Source organism: Neolamprologus brichardi, chromosome 4 (genome assembly GCF_056152115.1).
Source record: "Neolamprologus brichardi isolate AB-2024 chromosome 4, ASM5615211v1, whole genome shotgun sequence".
In the NCBI taxonomy this organism is placed as follows: domain Eukaryota; kingdom Metazoa; phylum Chordata; class Actinopteri; order Cichliformes; family Cichlidae; genus Neolamprologus; species Neolamprologus brichardi.
In genome coordinates, this window is record NC_142107.1 from 10,473,305 (window position 1) to 10,485,992 (window position 12,688).

Consider the following 12,688-nt stretch of genomic DNA (forward strand, 5'->3'; position numbering starts at 1 on the left):
AAGTTAAATTTAATTTAATCTAATCTAATAACTTTAATCTCAGCCAAACTGATTTACTCACGAACAAATAAAACACTGAAAAAGCCAAACAATAACATTTTTAAGTTATCTAAGTGACTTATATATCATGTTTAACCCGAGTAGCGAAAGACCTCGGGGATTTGAAGACGATGTGTCGGTCGGCTCAGATATTTGAAGTTTACACAGCTACATTCTCACCTGAAAATATGTTAAAAGTTTTTTTGCGACCCAGAAAGAGAAATAAGAGTAATATTAAAACTAAGCAGCTGCCGTCATTGTTGGAAACAAGTACTCTGATGTCCTGTAATCATTATGATGCTATAATGTGAGATAAAATAAATAAAATAAGTTTTTGTACAAAGTATCGGTATCGGATCAGTATCGTCGATACCACCCTGAATATTACTTGGTATTGGATCGGAAAGGAAATCAGTGGTATCGCACATCACTAATGCTCAGAGTTTCGTTTTTGGAGAAACCCTGCCAAAAAGGGATTTCCGGTATGTGTTTGAAAAAAAAAAAATGATGGCCGTATTTAAACTGTTATAAATGACATGTTGGTTTATAATCTGTCAAACACATCTGTCATAAATTATATCAAGTCATTTTGAGCCAGAAAGAACATTCCTGTCACAAGGCGATCCCGCAGTCATTTTTTGGCAAAGTCGCTTTTTGTTCATCCGGGTACGTCGGTGTCAGGTCGGTGACATTAAAAATGTGTTTTTCAAAAGCAGCATAAAATGCTACAAATTCAATATCACAGTTCTAAAAAGATATATCAAGTAGCCAAAAAGTAGTGGATTGATTATAATGTAGGTAATGTAGGTATAATAATGCAGACACACAAAAATACTTCCAAAGTCCAGAGAGCATTAACTGAATATTTAGGGGGGGGAATACACAAAATATGAGGGTTCCTGTTCTGTCTAATTGTTAAAAATGCTTGTTAAAAGCTCAGGGATCAAAAGAAACACCAAAATGAATGAACATGTTTTTAATGGAGTAGGCCTAATTTTAGCACAGTACTGAAGTAGTTTACATCTGTGGCCCTTCTGTTGTTGTATGGCTATTATGCTGTAGAAGCCCAGGTGAGTTAGTGAGCATCTGAGCAGATACCAGAAAAAGACAGAAAACACGTTGAGTGTAGTAAATACAGATCACATTAATTATATGTTTATGGATGTGTGACAAGTTCCTTGTTGTGTCAATATGCTTGTAAGTTGTGGCCAAACAACTTGCAACAAAAAAAGTAGAATGAACTCAGTTCCAAAGAAAGCTAGACCAAGTGCCATTGAAATGAGAAAATAAGGTACTGATTGGACTGATTTGACCTGAGCAGTACAAAGTATGCTCACCACATTAAGTAACCTATTTGAACCACACCTTAGTTTCAACCAGGGAATGACTATTTACATAATACAGTGCCACCAGCCTGAAAAGGGTAACCAAAGCACGTCATGTAAGTTAAATATTGAAAACTGCACACTAGCAGACTACTGTAAACACTTTAAAAAGATATTGAACTAAGTAGTTGTATTTTCATATCACATCCTTTATGTTTGTATGATAAATATAAGCGCATTTTATGTTGTGCGTAGAGACCAAGTTGAGTTTCAACAACTAGGGAGGGTAAATGTAAATGTGTATGCGTTAGTCCCCGTAGGGAAATTACTCCTCTGCATTTAACCCATTCACCCAGTGAAGCAGTGGGCAGCCACCAATGCAGCGCCCGGGGAGCAGTGTGTAGGGACGGTACCTTGCTCAGGGGTACCTCAGGGTAGCTGTTCAGTGGAGTCGAACCCCCGACCTTCCAACCATGGGGCAACCACTCTACCTACTGAGCTATCCCTGCCCGGGTGAATATCCCTTCATATGTGGAAGAGTGCGTTTACAAGGTAGTTCCTATAAATAATAAAAGCAACTGACTACTCACTGAGTAACTTCTCTGTCTCTGTTGTCAGCAGTGCCCTAAAGGATAATAAAAAGTAGCACAGGTCGCACATACCTGCAGGTTTCCAATGATACTGCTGATGGTCAGTTAGGTATTAGGCAAAAAATTAGGTGGATTTCATGTAATCAACTAATCTAAATTACAGTAAACCTAATAATCCTTTCCTCTTATGTGCTTTAAAGGCAGGAGGGATGTATAAACCCCTCATACCTCAAACACCACATGAAGCAGCTTACAAGGTAGCACCCAGTACTTGAACAATTTCTTTTGGGTCCTCTTTATAGTCTTTGAGATACACTACATGGACAAAAGTACTGGGCCACCTATAGGAGCTGCTTAGCTAAGAATATCTTGAGCTTCGTGGTATAGGTTAATAGTTTTTGTACTGATGTTAATGCCAGAGGACATTTGGAGCTCTGCAATTAAGGAGTCAGCAAAGCAGTGGAAAGATTTATGCAGTGGTCTGCCACTTTGCAATAAGACGTATAGCGGACTGAACTTTCTTCCTTACTAGATATCCCACTTGTTGTTGGATATCTTGTTGTTACTTGTTGAAAGAGTGGCATCCTATTACAGCCCCACACTGAATCCAGAGAGCTCTTTAGAATAACTCAGTCTTTCAGTAATATTTGAAAGGTAGACTGTATGGCTAAGTTCTTGTTTTTATACATCTATATTAAAAGATTAATAGGTGTGACTCAAAATGTTTCTATGTATGTAGTTAACATCTCAAAGTATAAAATGTGCACAAAATCGGACACTGATGTTCTCATCTAAGAGTAAACAGGCATCATTTCCATGAAGTGTTCTGTCTGCAATTCTTCTGGGATAAACTATATTTGAATTTTATTTACCGACTTTATTTCCTAATATGTAAAGTCCGGCTTTAAATATAGGAACATCATCTGACACACAATAGCTCTGTGCAGCTTTGTTACTGTATTATTTATTCCTGTTATGCCTCCTCGAGAGCAGGAGGGGGTACCTCAACAACTCGGTACAAGTGTAATAAAGAAAAAAAAGTTTAATGGCAATTTTCTCACAAGAACAATAACCCAAATTCATACAGTTTGGTTGTGCCAAATAAAACCCAAGAAAAAGACAAAACCAAAACTTAGCTGAGCTCTTACACTAGAAAAACAAAAACAGGGGGAAAAGACCCTAATCCTCAACTCAAAACAAGCTCAAAATTACATGGGTGGCACCAACCTACTTACCTAGTGTTTCTAACAGAAAGCACTCTACGTGAGTAAGTGTGTGGGGTCCCCAGACTTACCTAGTCCTCTTTACTCCCACCACAAACTTCAAACAAAAGAAATACACCAAAGGAGCTTTACACATGTGCCAAACAATTCTAAGCAAGCAAGGAAGAGAGCCACACCCAGCCACAGGTGAGTCTCCTTATCAAGGTGTGCACTCCTGGTTTGTCCAATCAAAGCGTCCTTCCTCCAATTAGCTGGAGATCCCCAAATTGACACCAGCCTGCAGTCTGTATACCTTAGGAAATGGCAAACAAAAGGAGGGATAGAAAACATGCAGACACGTAACAATTCCTTTTGGGGTAAAACAGATTAATTTTTGGCCAAACTGCTACATTGCAATGTTTCGCACCTTTTAATATGAGAAAGGGAGAGGCTGTACTCTAGACTATTTTGATCAGTATTTATTGTATCTGTGGCTAACCCAGACAAGACCAGCTGCTTCAAGCGCTTGCAGGTAAAGTATCTGACTTTCCCAATGCCTGCCGTGACATGCAGCACGCTCCAAACACACAAAATATATCAGTATAAAAACAATAGAATTATTTCAATAAATTTATGTTTAAAAGACAGTTTTAGTTTTGATTCTCTTAACTACAGACTCAGTGGTGTTCTATAGTCTGAGACTAAAGATTAATTATAAAAAGAATATAAACATAGGCTCAGTTTATTCTTAGGCTTAATCTCACACACACACGGTATGCAGTGCCTTTTTCGCCAAACCTGCCCAGTGGTGGTTTACATAGACTACCCTTTTCAGAGGTCCTAGAGCCCTGGGAGAACGACTATGCTGTTCTAAAACAAATCTGAAGAAAAAATTAAATAAATTGGCTCTCTTTAAACCTCATACATATCAACCTGACTCCAATATGGTCAATGGATACATTGACAATTTTGACAAATGTGTGGTTTATAAGGTCAAAATAAACAGTTGCTCTATCACAGAAAATCTCAGCAAAACACATTTAAGTTTGTGGTTTTAAGGTGACAAAATGTGTAAAGATATATATAGATTTATGCACTAGTGTGCATAAATCTTGAGCCACCCTTCTATTCTTTTGGCTTCCAAGGAGTATTATTTTTAAAAAGTTAAAAGAAAATAATAAATTTTTAAAAAAGTGGTTTTGAGCAATAGTTTCTTGGGAATTCTGAATATCTTTCAGAGATTGTCTTTAAATATTGACTGCTTTTTCAGTCATTTTGTCAAGTATTTTTTTTTATATTTGTTTAAGCTACTTGACACTGACCCATTAATCATTCAAAAACAATACCCTACCCAACTTAAAAGATTAAACCTGTATTGTCTCTACATTGAAGACAACTTGGCAAAGAAACTATTTTCATTAATACACACTGTTCCTTTTATATGCATTAAAATTCTCTTGAGCTACTCCATAGAGTATGTATGGTAGATCAGGTGAGAGGTACAACAATGAGTGTCTACAACCATCAGTAACACACTCGTGGGCTGATGTGCAGGCAGGAGTGGTGGTAAGAAGGACCCAATGTGCAGACTCACGGAGGTGGAAGGTAAACTCAAACTTAGATTCATTGCAAAACACGACGCAAAACTAAACTGAAGGCTCTCCCTCCCATTCTACTTTTAAATACTCTAGGAACAACAAGTAGGCCTGCAGTGTGAGAACGAAGTGCTCTAATAGGGTGATATGGTACTACAAGGTCATTAAGATAAGATGGGGCCTGATTATTTAAAACCTTGTATGTGAGAAGCAGGATTTCAGTTCTGATAATAATTGTATTGTATCTTTATTTATTTCAGACATATACAGAAAAAAAAAACAATATATACACAAGTACACATACTTGCATTTACAAATATGAATAAATATGTAAATACACACACGTATGTGCTCAGATAAAACAAAAAAGAAAATAAATAAAATAAAACAGAGTCTAAATGACATGAAATGACAATTATTAGGTCTGAAATGGAGTAGGAAGAAGTATAACATACTTATTAATCCCTACCCCATGCTCAACATAATGAATTACAGTAGCGCAGCCTAGAAGTAATAAATGCATGAACTAGTTTTTCAGCGTCACTCTGAGACAGGATATTTCTCATTTTAGAGATATTGCGCAAATGGAAGAAAGCAGTCCTATATATTTGTTTAATATGTGCATTGCATGACATACTCTGGTCAAAAATGACTCCAAGGTTCCTCACAGTGTTAGTGGTGCCAAGGTAATGCCATCCAGAGTAAGAATCTGGTTAGATACCATATTTCTAAGACTTTCAGGACCGAGTACCATAACCTCAGTTTTTATGGTAAATGGCCTGTATTTGTACTTAGTCACTAAGGACCCCAAAGCGCTTTACACTACATTCAGTCATTCACCCATTCGCACACTGGTGATGGCAAGCTATATTGTAGTCAGAGGCAAAGCTGCCGGACACTGGTGCCATCGGGCCCCCTGACCACCACCAGTAGGCAACGGGTGAATTGTCTTGCCCAAGGACACAACGACCGAGACTGTCCAAGCCGGGGTTTGAACTGGCAACCTTCTGATTACAAGACAAACTGCCAACTATTGAGCCACGATTGCCCCATCTGAATTAAGGAGCAGAAAGTTACCGGCCATCCAGGTCTTTATGTCTTTAAGACATTCCTGCAGTTTAACTAATTGGTCTTTATCTGGCTTCATGGACAGAGAGTTGGTGTCATCTGCATAGCAGTGAAAATGTATGCTATTCCTTCTGATGATACTGCCTAAGGGAAGCATGTATACTGTAAACAGAATTGGTCCTAGCAATGAACCCTGTGGAACACCATAGTTGACCTTAGTGTGAAGAGGACTCTCCATTTACATGGACAAATTGGAGTCTATTAGATAGATATGATACAAACCATTGCAGCGCAGTACCAGTAACACCCACAGCATGCTCTAATCGCTCTAATAGAATATTATGGTCAACAGTACCGAACGCTGCACTGAGGTCTAGCAGGACAAGCACAGAGATGAGTCCACTGTCAGAGGCCATAAGAAGATCATTTGTAACCTTCACTAAAGCTGTTTCTGTGCTGTGATGAGCTCTGAAACCTGACTGAAACTCTTCAAATAAGCCATTCCTCTGCAGATGATCTGTTAGCTGTTTGACAACTACTCTTTCAAGGATTTTTGATATGAAAGGAAGGTTGGAGATTGGCCTATAATTAGCTAAGACAGCTGGGTCTAGAGATGGCTTTTTAAGTAAAGGTTTAACTACAGCCAGCTTGAAGGCCTGTGGTATATAGCCGATTATTAGAGATAGGTTAATCATATTTAAGATCGAAGAATTAATTAATGGCAGGACTTCTTTGAGCAGTTTTGTAGGATTGGGTTCTAAAAAACATGTTGATGGTTTGGAGGAAGTAATTATTGAAGTTAACTCAGAAAGATCAATTGGAGAAAAAGAGTCTAAATGAATGTCAATGCTACTAAAAGTAGCTGTACATAATATTACATCTGTGAGATGATTATGGGTAAATTCTTCTCAGAGGGCTTTCTTATAAAGCAACAAACTATTTCTCCAGGCTAAATGATGATCTTCTAAATTTGTGACACTCCATTTCCTCTCCAGCTTACGAGTTATCTGCTTTAGGCTACATGTTTGAGAATTATACCACAGAGTCAGGTACTTCTGATTTGAGGCCTTAGTTTTCACCAGAGCTACAGTATCCAGAGTGGTACGTAGTGAAGCGGTAAAATTATTAAGAAGATAATCGACCTCTGTTGGAGTAGCGTTCAGGTAGCTGCTCTGCTCTGTTGGTACAGGGCATTGAAGATTATAACAGTGGGTGGATTATATTCTTAAACTTAGTTACAGCGCTTTCAGAAAGACATCTACTGTGATGAAGTCTACTCCCCACTGCTGTGTAATTCATTATTGTAAATGTAAATGTTATCAGGAAATGATCAGACAGGAGAGGGTTTTCAGGAAATACTGTTAAATGTTCAGTTTCTATGCCATATGTTAAAACAAGATCTACAGGGTGGGCCATTTATATGGATACACCGTAATAAAATGGGAATGGTTGGTGATATTAAAGTCCTGTTTGTGGCACATTAGTATATGTGAGGGGGCAAACTCCTCAAGATGGGTGGTGACCATGGTGGCCATTTAGAAGTCGGCCATCTTGGATACAACTTTTGTTTTTTTCAATAGGAAGAGGGCCATGTCACACATCAAACTTATTGGTAATGTCACAAGAAAAACAATGGTGTGCTTGGTTTCAACGTAACTTTATTCTTTCATGAGTTATTTACAAGTTTCTGACCACTTATAAAATGTGTTCAATGTGCTGCCCATTGTGTTGGATTGTCAATGCAACCCTGTTCTCCCACTCTTCACACACTGATAGCAACACCGCAGGAGAAATGCCAGCACAGGCTCCAGTATCCGTAGTCTGATTTTTATGTTTAAGCTTTCTTTTAGTTTGTTTTTTGTCTATTTGAGATTTGTCCATATTTCTAGAAATGAAATGAAACCATTGCCCTGACTGACCAGGAGGTGGGGGGCTAGGTGGTGGAATGTATTTTGTTAGCTGGCTGCAGGGGAGGGGTGGAGCAGTGGGTTCAGGGTGTGGTGTCAGGGAAGACTGACCACCCCAGGCGATGTTGATCATCTAATCATGCCTCTCCTGAATGTGCGCTGATCAGGAGAATGCAGTAGGAAAGCTGCGCAAACAAAAAGCTACAAGAAAACGCTTAAACATTCACCAGCTTGCAATGATATGTGTCGGGTCCTTTTGTGTAACGCATATCATAACTAGACGTGACAGCAGACTTATTCTCTGAAACTCATGAGAATGACCAGATATATACCATTGTGCCCGTAAACCATACTTACGTTACTGCACACACAAATTCAGCTGTTAACCCAGTGGTTCTCATTCCCCACATAGCAGGAAGAAATATTTTCACTTCCCATCTAAACAAAACAATGACAGAAATGCCTAGCTGCAACTTTATTTAGATAAACTCATTCACAATAAATCCTTCAGTAATTTGTTTTAAAAACAAACAACTCTCATGCCAAACAACTATTTGTAACCTTTGTCACTAGGCTGCTTCATTAGTCTTCACCACCTTTTCAAAAAAGCAACAACTTAAACAGAATGTGAACATTGAACTTTATTTTTCCCATGTTTGGCAGTCTTAGTCTTAAAAAGAAAGGAAAAAGAAAAGAAAATCCAGAAACTTGTGAACAGAGATGAAAAATATACAATTTAGTGAGAGTTTAATACTATTACTCTTAGTGGCTGCAGTGAGCCTGTTTTTGACTGCAGAGCTAGCTTAAAACAGAATGAACTAGATCCTGTCGTTGATGTGTGAAGGCTGTAGCCGAAAAGCTGCAGCCATGTATGCAAGTCAACAGCTGCAGTAAAGAAGTGTACTGAAAAGTGCAAACATGTGGTCGGGTCTCTCATGCCCCAATCCTGGGTTTTGGAACCACTAAACAATGCACGACAGACCCGACCACATGTTCGCACTTTTCAGTACACTTCTTTATTGCGGCTGCAGCTTTTCAGTGGCTGCAGTCAAGTGCTCTTGTGCTCTTGGCTGCAGACCCTTCTCGATGCAGCGGATGCGTATATTATTAACATAACTGCTAATTTCTTTGTTCTGCCGTAAAAGTGATTCGGATGTTGAACAATAGTCTCGGAAGACTTTTTTTGCCAGGTAACTTACGCAGAACTTGTCAGAACTCTCACACACTTTGAAAACCACTGTGTTAAATTGACTTGTATTTTGAAGCTCATTATAACAATGTCCCGATGTATACAATTGTCCTGGTAAACCATATACCTAGGTGATTGCACACATACAGTGGAGCAAAAAAGTATTTAGTCAGCCACCAATTGTGCAAGTTTTCCCACTTAAAAAGATGAGAGGCCTGTAATTTTCATCATAGGTATACCTTAGCTATGAGAGACAATATGAGATGGAAAAAAAATCCAGAAAAAATATTATTTTTAAAGAATCAATTTGCAAATTATGATTGAAAATAGTATTTGGCCAATAACAAAAGTTCATCTCAGTACTTTGTTATATACCCTTTGTTGGCAATGACAGAGGTCAAACATTTTCTGTAAGTCTTCACAAGGTTTTCACACACCGTTTCTGATATTTTGGCCCATTCCTCCATGCAGGTCTCCTCTAGAGCAGTGATGTTTAGTGGCTGTTGCTGGGCAACACAGACTTTCAGCTCCCTCCAAAGATTTTCTATGGGGTTGAGATCTGGAGACTGGCTAGGCCACTCCAGAACCTTGGAATGCTTTTTATGAAGTCACTCCTTCTTTACCCGGGCGGTGTGTTTGGGATCATTGTCATGCTGAAAGATCCAGCCATGTTTCATCTTCAATGCCCTTGCTGATGGAAGGAGGTTTTGACTCAAAATCTGACAATACATGGCCCCATTCATTCTTTCCTTTACACGGATCAGTCATCCTGGTCCCTTTGCAGAAAAAACAGCCTCAAAGCATTAGGTTTCCCCCCCTTCTCCAAACACGACAAGTAGAGTTTTTAACCAAAGAATTCTTTTTTGGTTTCATATGACCATATGACATTCTAGGTCCCCCCATGTGATTTGGGGATTTTTGCTCACTGTTCTTGTGGTCATTTTGACCCCACGGGGTGAGATCTTGCGTGGAGCCCCAGATTGAGGGAAATTATCAATGGTCTTGTATGTCTTTCATTTTCTAATAAATAATTGCTCCAACAGTTGATTTCTTCACACCAAGCTGTTTACCTATTGCAGATTCAGTCTTCCCAGCCTGGTGCAGGTCTACAATTATGTTTCTGGTATCCTTTGACAGCTATTTGGGCTTGGCCATAGTGGAGTTTGGAGTGTGACTGTTTGAGGTTGTGGGCAGGTGTCTTTTATACTGGTAACAAGTTCAAACAGGTGCCATTAATACAGGTAACGAGTGGACAGAGGAGCCTCTTACAGAAGTTGTTACAGGTCTGAGATAGCTAGAAATCTTGCTTATTTGTAGGTCACCCAATACTTATTTTCCACCATAATTTGCAAATAAATTCTTTAAAAGTCAGACAAAGTGATTCTGTTTTTGTTTTTTTTTTCTAATTTTGTCTCTCATAGTATGCCTATGACAGGCCTCTCTCATTTTTTTTAAATGGGAGAACTTTCACAATTGTTGGCTGACTAAATACTTTTTTGTCCCACTGTGCACACAAATTCAGCTGATAAACTGACTTATATTTTGAAGATCATTATAACAATGTCCTGATATATACCATTGTCGCTGTACAAGTCTAGCATGCTCGTAGACTATACAATTATTGTTTTTCAGCTATTAGTACAGTAAGCATCATATTGGAACTTTTAAAAATATTGTCTTTTTTTCTCATGTTCTTTTCTCGTGTTCAGGTCAATGTTGGGCTTCTCAATCTGGGTGTCAGTTTTCAACTATAGCCAATAAAGCACAAAAGAAAGTAAACTGACAGTTGCTGACAATACCATACCACCTTTATTTATAAAGCACTTTTTAAAAAGTACATATACAAATAGCATAAACAGAGTAAAATAGAGAAAATTGTGCAAAATGTTTAAGCACGTCTTTTAACTGGAACAAAAAAGTCTGAGCACATTACCCCCATTTTAATTTCACTCCATTGGCTACCTGTACATTTTAAGGTCATTTTTAAAATTCTCTTATTGTTGTTTTTAAAATCTGGCTGCTCCAAAGTTGTGGAATGATCTGCCCTTGCATGTTAGACAGGCCTCTTCTCTTCTTAAAAGTTTAAAAATCTTCTTAAAGTATACTTATTCGCTGAAGCCTTTGGCACTGTTTAAGGGGGTTGACTCAATTTGTTTTAACATGTTTTAGTTTATTTTAGTTATTTATTTTATTTTATTTTATTTTATCTTATCTTTATTTTATTTTTACTTTGCTTATGCTATTTGCATGTACAGCACTTTGTGAACTCTGGTTTTATGTTAAAGTGCTTTAAAAATAAAGATGGTATGGTAGAATTAGAAGAAATAGAGTCAACTTCTTAAAAGGTCATTTTCTCTTTCAAGGAATCATTCAATAACACAGACTATTAGAGTAACAGGTGTGTAGCATCGCTAGCTAGCAACAAGCCCCCAACACATTGCGTATGCTAGCGGCTAATCTAGCAAATGAATTAACAACAGAGTGATTTTAGATGTTGTAGAACTATAAGATGATAAGCTGTGTGTCTTTTTCATAACAGTGACGTGGTTGTATTTACCTTAATTTAACGAGTTGTCAGTCATGGTAAATCCATCAACAAAAAAATGGAGCAGCCGGGTTAAGTAAAAAGTGTAGGGGGGCGTGTTTGCGGTCATGTCCAGCGGGTGTGTGGGCGGGAGTGTGACGCAGTCGCTCCACCTCAAGTCACTACTGCGCAGACTCTTGCTGTGTCCCAATTCGGGGTATGCACGCTTGAAGTACGCATTTTAAGTGCGGTTACGTCACCGCCACGCGACGACGGCTGTCCCAATTCGAAGTGTACTTGAAATGCATACTCCAAATGCGCCGTCGATTTCCCCAAATATCAAGCGTGGTCCGGTGCACGCTTCGTGGTCCCATATATCCCACAATTCATAGCGCGGCGGTGGGTGTGGATAATTTTGCCGCAAAATACGGCAGAAGGGAGCGGCCGAAAAGTGAACTGTCAAAAGTAAGTACTGAATATGACGTCACTTATTTATGTGCGAATGTTTAATAACGAAGAACATTAAAACATTGCTGTTGGCCACATGTCGGCAAAGTTGTGTGACACCAGTGATGTTTGTACTTTCAGCATTAACTTGGTTTTAAAGCCTCTACTTGTAAATATACATATAGTCGACCTTAATCTTACAGAGAATCTGATGATTTTATGGATAATTAAAGTCAGTCATATATCCACAAACACAACAAGCTGAAAGTCAGTGATTATATATATATATATATATATATATATATATATATATATATATATATATATATATATATATATATATATATATAATCTGACAATACTATAATATTGGCCATATTATATTTACATTACCATAGTGAGATGACTTTAGTCTCATGAACAACATTAACTAATTATTGTTTACTAGCTAATCTTAAATGACTGTTCAGTACAGAAATGAAGCCCTTGAATCATGTTTTACAGTCCTGTGGTCTCAGCCTCAGATACTCAACTAATCAAAGTGATGTCATGACAAAAATGATTGACCAACAAAACATTTTTCTCCTTCATTTCTGTCAAACAAAGCTGTATGTAACGTGTCTCGCGGTTAGTATCATGGTTGCTAGGCAACCTGAACAGCGCGACGAAGCATATACTGTCCCGTTTCACAAGCCTCTCACTTCCGCACTTCCCGTACTTATAGTACGCACCGTCCGTAGTACGCGTAGTGCGCGTACTTCAAGCGTGCATACCCCGAATTGGGACACAGCATCTGGCTCCA